At 40.0% G+C, this 6,647-nt stretch overlaps 1 pseudogene; it reads left to right on the forward strand.

The window, feature by feature from the left end:
* Positions 2,438-6,647, forward strand: part of LOC107639473 — an 8,883-nt pseudogene continuing 4,673 nt past the window's right edge.

Raw genomic sequence — 6,647 nt, forward strand, 5'->3', positions numbered from 1 at the left:
ATACAATCCATAACCAATAACAAGACACTTCATTGTAATTCCTAGGGAGAACGACCTGAGGTTTAAATACTTCGGTTTATAGAATTTAGGGGTTTGTTACTTGTGACAAGCAAATTTTTGTATGAAAGGATTATTGTTGGTTTAGAAGCTATACTTGCAACAAGAATTCATTTGTGAAAATTCTATACCATCAAAAATCCATTCGTCAACGTCACCTTGATGAAAGGATTCGACCCCGCACCAAAACTCCAATAAGTCTGGATAAGGCGCTCCCCCTCTAACGACAACCAAAAGGAGTGACGACCTTTGACGGGACGAACCTTGAAGTACTTATCTTTAAAACCATGGTAGGAGTCCTCAAAAAGGCCAAAAATTCTCCTACCCTGGGCAGAACGGAAAGAAAGAAACCCTTTTCTCGCCTTCCCCTGCTTGGAGGGGTTGGTAAGGTTGAAATAGAAGAGGAAAACGTCCACCGACACCAGCAGCTCCAAGTACTCGCAGACCATTTCGAAGCAGCGGATCGAAGCCCAGCTGTTCGGATGAAGCTGAGAAGGGGGGACGGATATCCGGTTCAACAGCGCCATTTGAAACTCGGAGAACGGTATCTGAACGCCAACTTGTGTGAACATGGACTTGTAAAACCAGATCCAATCGGGGACACGAGGGGAGTGAAAGTTGAGCTCATAAATACGCTCATGGGGGGCAGGGACAATGGCCTCGTAGTTGGCCTCTTCGTCAGTCCCCCCCCACACAAGTAGCCGGCTTGCCGGAACTCGGTCAACTCCTCCAAGTCCATCTGGTTGGGTGAGCTCCTTATATCATCGGTCACCCAGGCGTACGGGTCGTAGGCCGCGCCAGTTCCTGAAGACCGGGAAACGATGCGAGGCATACCTACATCGGGGTACCACTCCGTTAGACTATGAGGTCGGGAGTCCATAGAAACCCAGAAACTACGCCTTTTCAAACTTAGATCATGGCCAAGAACAGTTAAAAACTACACCTATCACGCAAATCACCTAAAACCTACCCAGGAATGGTACCCCTCCCCTAGTTCGTCTACCCCACCAATGGAAAGCCATTCAGCAAAAGCAAACCAAAACATACAAACGGTAACTACTGCAACAATGAGGCATAGTATAAACATAGGGGGAGAAGGATCAAGAAATTACCTGAAGTGGAGTACGAAACTGGAGCGTAAAAGAAAGGCACAAGTTGGCTCGAATAGAGAAATTTTTGGATGTCAGGGAGAAAAGAAGATGAAAATAGCAAAGTGGGAGGAAGAGGAAAGAAAACTGTTTAAAAAGCACCATGATAAGCGCGAAAGAAGGCAAGGGCAAAATGGTCTTTGCGCGCAGGATTTTTTCAAATCATTACGAGCATTTAATGCTCAGCGCGAAGAACGAAGCGACGAACGAACGCCTTAGCAGACCAAGAGACACGCGCACCAGAAACGCGTCTCTCCCACAGTCAGCCGACTCGACGATAACGCACGAGTAAGGAAATCACGCGCCACCGATCATCCTCGCGACCATCACTGGCGCGTCGGGGGCACTGTTACGGCCCAGCCCAGGACTCCTGCGGGCCGACCCAACCCGAGCTCCACCCGGCCTGGCTACGCGCCCTTCAACCGACCCGGACACGCGTCCCACACAGCTCACACACAGCTATGGGACAGCGTCCCTAAAAATATGGGCCTGACCTCCAGAGGGGCCCAGAACTGACATGTATATAAGGGGAAGAATGGCTCTTCCCCCGAGGTACGTCATATCCCTACACCACCCTCATTTCGCCTACACATATTCTGACAAGAGCGTCAGAATGTCTTTGCAGGTGGCACCCCCCCTCCTTTCTCACACGACGTGCTCGGGACCTCCCCAGTCTGGACTGGAAGACCGCGACCAGACGAGCCCTTTCCTTCACCCTGGGTCCTGACCCGAACCGTCCGGTAACCGACCTACCGAACAAAAGTCATACTCGCGAGCTTGAAACCAAAATCCTAAGACTCTATTTATTTGAGTAGAAAAAAAAAAAGAAAAAAGGACAAAAGTTGAAAAAAAAATAATTATTAAGCCTTGAATATACTTTTTAATTTTTTATATACATTAAATTAGGACAAATTACATAATTAAATAAAATAAGTTTCAAAATTATTCAAATAGAATAATTAAAAATTAATTTTAAAATTTAAACATAAACCGCTTTAAGAATATAAACCTTTGTAACCTCCTGTTCAATGTTCTGAAAAAACGATTGGTTGGACCAGTCAAACTGGGAATCGATGACTTCAGCAGCTCGATTGATATACAGAACCGTCTCCGTTACTTAAAACTTAAAAATCGTCGCGGAACTGTTAAACCGGCCAGAAACCGGTTGGTCAAATCGAACCAGGACCCGGACGGTTTTTGATAAATTGCGCAATACGTTCGTCGTTTTACGCAAAAATCCCTAAATTTTCCCTCAGCTCACACTCCTCTCATCTTCGACCTTCAAACGCAGAAAAGGGGCAGCCCTAAGCCTCCATCTCCTCGCCCTTCTTCAAGCTGTCCAGCCGCTGTCGCCGTCGCGTCTACTCCGCCGCCGTCCGCACTGCTCCAGCATCGTATCCACAGGTCTGTTCTGCCTCTGTTTCGCCGCGTTTCCGCCGCTGTTCATCCTCTGTTCCGCCGCGCTCCAGTCCTCGTCTTCCCGTTCGAGTTCCTCATCTGTGCTCCCTCTCCCTCGCTTGTTTGAGTTCCAGCCCTCTTTTGTTCTCCATCTCCCTCATCTGTTCGAGTTTGTACACCATCTCCCTCAGCTGTGAAAGGTGATTTCTATTCATTGTTCTTGCTGGTACTGGTTTCTTCTTTATTACGTTGTTTTCCTTGCTGCTATTTAAAGTTTAATTTAACATTTGTTGTTTTTATTTCATGTCTTACATTTTAAACCGCTGTTTATTACGTTGTTGTTTTGCTTCTGTTTCTTACCTAGTACTGCTAGTTTTTCTGCTGCTGTTTTTGAAACTGCCATTGTTGTTACTGATGCTGTGGAAACTCGCTTATTCTGTCTTGTTAATTTTCTTTTATATGCAAAATTTGAATTTATGTTTTTTATTTCAACACTGAAAATGATGAAAGTTCAACTGAAAACTTCCTTAAAGTTAATTCGATATTTTCTACTCTCCCCGTTTATATAACGAAGAGTCTAAGACGGGTAACTTGGCGAGTTTCAACTTTCTCCTCAAATATTGATTATTTAACGTGGAGCCTTTCCACCTCTGAAATTGTTTCAATCTAAAGGTTATCGTGGGAGTAGTTAGGGTTTCGTAGCTCATTTATAAGCTATTGTTAGTAGTAGTTAAAGTTCTGTCTAGCTTAAAATAAGATTCTGCCATTGTGGACACTCATGCACATGGTGTTTGATCATATGCCTAAAAGAAATTAGAAAAATCTCTCATTGACTGTAATGAATTATTTAACTTTAGTATTTGTATTTTCCTTTTTAATTTTCTAGGTTCTGATGGATAAATGGGTATCATAAGTATGTAAAAGAAAATAGTAGTACTGGGAAAATTTTGGTTATTAGGGATGTATGCTTATCAATTGATTTGTATTTGTGTTAGTTGTGGCAGTGTTATGTTTCTAGTAAATGCAAGAATTAAGTTAAATACTTGTATACTTGTGTCTATGTTTGAAAATGAAGGTGAAGATGATCTCAATGAAGCAAATGTGGAGCAAGTTTTTGTGGATTTTGATGATTGATGATAAAATTTAATGTTGGCATTTCATGTTTGGTTGTTTCTTTTGTCTAGTAAATGCATGAATTAAGTAAATACTTGTATAATTTTGATGTAGTGCTTTTAGTTTGAATGACATTTTAAAATTTATATTAGATTATAATTATGATTGTGTGTTTATTTATTTTAATTATTATTTTATTATAAAATGGTTATTCCGATTGAACCATAGTTAAATTGGTTGAACCAATGAACCGGTGAACCAGTAGTTGGAGTGGTTCGATGATCGGTTCAGTTTTCAGAATCTTGCTTTTCTTTTCTCCCCTATTTTCTGTTAACTCTTTTAATTCCCTTCGAATTTTCTTTTATCAAGGTTTGTTGATTTACTCTGCAATTGCTTTAGCATTTTCAATGAATTTTGGATTTGCGTGCTCAGAAACCATTCGATTTATCGATTTATGTCACTGCGCAAATTTCCTTTTTGGGTTTTGTTCTGTGTTTTTTATTTTATGTTATTCTTTTTTTTCTTGTAATGAAGATTCATGTTTTGTGCTTTGGAAAATGTGTGAAATGGCATCATTGATCCTGGGCATCGATTATGTATGTGTAACACGTTTATCTTGTTTGACTAAGGATGGTTCTACAGATTTGGGGAATTGGATTTTCTGATTTTTTCTTTCAACAAGATTATGACTAGGGGATACTTCATGAGTTGTGGATGATAATGTTATTATTCATTGATTCCTTTGTCTTTTAGCTAGTCGAGACAACCTATGTTGTTTGTTTTGAATGATTACAAGCATGTTTTTTGATGCCTTTCAGGTCTGTTTCCCCTTCACCTGCAGATATTGACCTACACTCAGGTTTGTTTCTATGAGCCAACTCATGTTTTCTGTGGCATCATAATGGTATTGAAGAGTATCTATGAGAAGATCATTGGTGCAACATGTTCTTCTAAAAGCTCAGTTGAGACTATAGATAACAGTCAGGTGCCTGCATCTTTGAAAGTAGGGTCTGGTGAAAGTAAGTATCCTAAGGCTTCCTTGTGGTCAGGTTTTTTTCCAGCTGGTTTTTCGGTCTATGAAACGTATAATGAACCATCGCCTTCTGAAAAGAAAGCAGTTTATTTTGGAAATAGTGGGTGGGCAGCTGCTGTGAGGAAAGTTGTTAACAGCGTCTCGATGAGGAGATTTCAAGAACGTGTACTTGGGACAGGGAGGACTGAGATTTCAAGTTCTGATGGTGATATATGGCTTCTAGGTGTCTGCCATAATATTTCACAACAAGAATCGACTGCAAATGTAGATACTAGTAACGAGTTTGCCGCATTTGAGCAAGATTTTTCTTCAAAAATCCTAGTAACATATCGGAAAGGTCTGTCAAATATATACTGTGCTTTCTAGGATGTTTTTCTATTTTAGATATTTTATTCACAAATATTAATGTACATACATATTTATAGGCTTTGATGCTATTGGAGATTCAAAGTATACTAGTGATGTTAATTGGGGATGTATGCTACGGAGCAGCCAGATGCTTGTAGCTCAGGTATTGTGCCTTTTATCCAATGGTTGTATTTGACTAAGCTATTGCCCCATTGTACTTTAGTATAATCTTCTTTAGCTAATATTTAAAAGGATTAGGATGTGGTGTTATGTAGCTAAGATTTTCACGTCTCAAATTTACCTGTTGTATGTATATGTGGGTGTGAGGATGGCTTATCCTCTTTTTGTAATCTCAGTTCTATTCTAATAATAGTTCTTGTGGTAATCATGGAGGAAAAATATTGATAAGGTAAGGTGATTGATTTGCAGTGTGTTGTTCTAGTAATCAGATTGTAACTTTTTTATTCATTTGTTGTATGTATTTCTTTGTTTAATATATATGCCAATAGGTTGAGTAAGTATGTATTTTCATAATCTGCAGCCACTGGATAAAGAATATATTGAGATCTTGCAAAGTTTTGGTGATTCGGAGGCTTCTGCTTTCTCTATTCACAATCTCCTTCAAGCCGGTAAAGATTATGGCCTTGCTGTTGGATCATGGGTGGGCCCATATGCCATGTGTCGAACATGGGAAGTTCTAGCTCGTAACCAGAGGGAGACAGACAACCTTGTAGAGCAGCCACTTCCAATGGCAATTTATGTTGTTTCTGGAGATGAAGATGGAGAACGTGGTGGAGCACCAGTTGTCTGCATTGAAGATGCATCCAAACGCTGTTATGACTTTTCATGGGGCAAACTTGTTTGGACGCCTCTGCTTTTATTGGTTCCTCTGGTTCTTGGACTTGATAAAATCAATCCAAGGTGTGTAACTTTTTCAATGTTCTATAGGACTATAAATCAATAGGTACTACTTACTATTAAGGGCACTTATTATAGTTTTATGTGATGGTAAGGTTTGGAACTTACAATGCATAAGAAAATATTTTTATTCTTACATGAACTATAAAAGTGTCAATTTGTATAGAAAGAGCTTCCTTTATCTGAATACAGTTATATAATTGGCTCATGTTAAGTCATTGCCACATGAAGATCTAAAAATATAATTTGAATTTGTTCTACTTCTACTCTCATTCTTTTTCAATATGGCACTATGACAATATGACTGATCTGTTGTGTCTAAACCATTATCAGGTATATCCCATTATTGCAATCAACTTTCAAATTCCCCCAGAGCCTTGGTATTTTGGGCGGTAAACCAGGTGCTTCAACATATCTTATTGGGATTCAGGGTGACAAGGCATTGTACCTTGATCCACATGAAGTTCAGCCTTGTGTCTAATAAACCATTATCAGGTATATCCCATTATTGCAATCAACTTTTAAATTCCCCCAGAGCCTTGGTATTTTGGGCGGTAAACCATAAACCACAACATATCTTATTGGTGTTCAGGGTGACAAGGCATTGTACCTTGATCCACATGAAGTTCAGC

This window comes from Arachis ipaensis, chromosome B04 (genome assembly GCF_000816755.2).
Source record: "Arachis ipaensis cultivar K30076 chromosome B04, Araip1.1, whole genome shotgun sequence".
Lineage (NCBI taxonomy): Eukaryota > Viridiplantae > Streptophyta > Magnoliopsida > Fabales > Fabaceae > Arachis > Arachis ipaensis.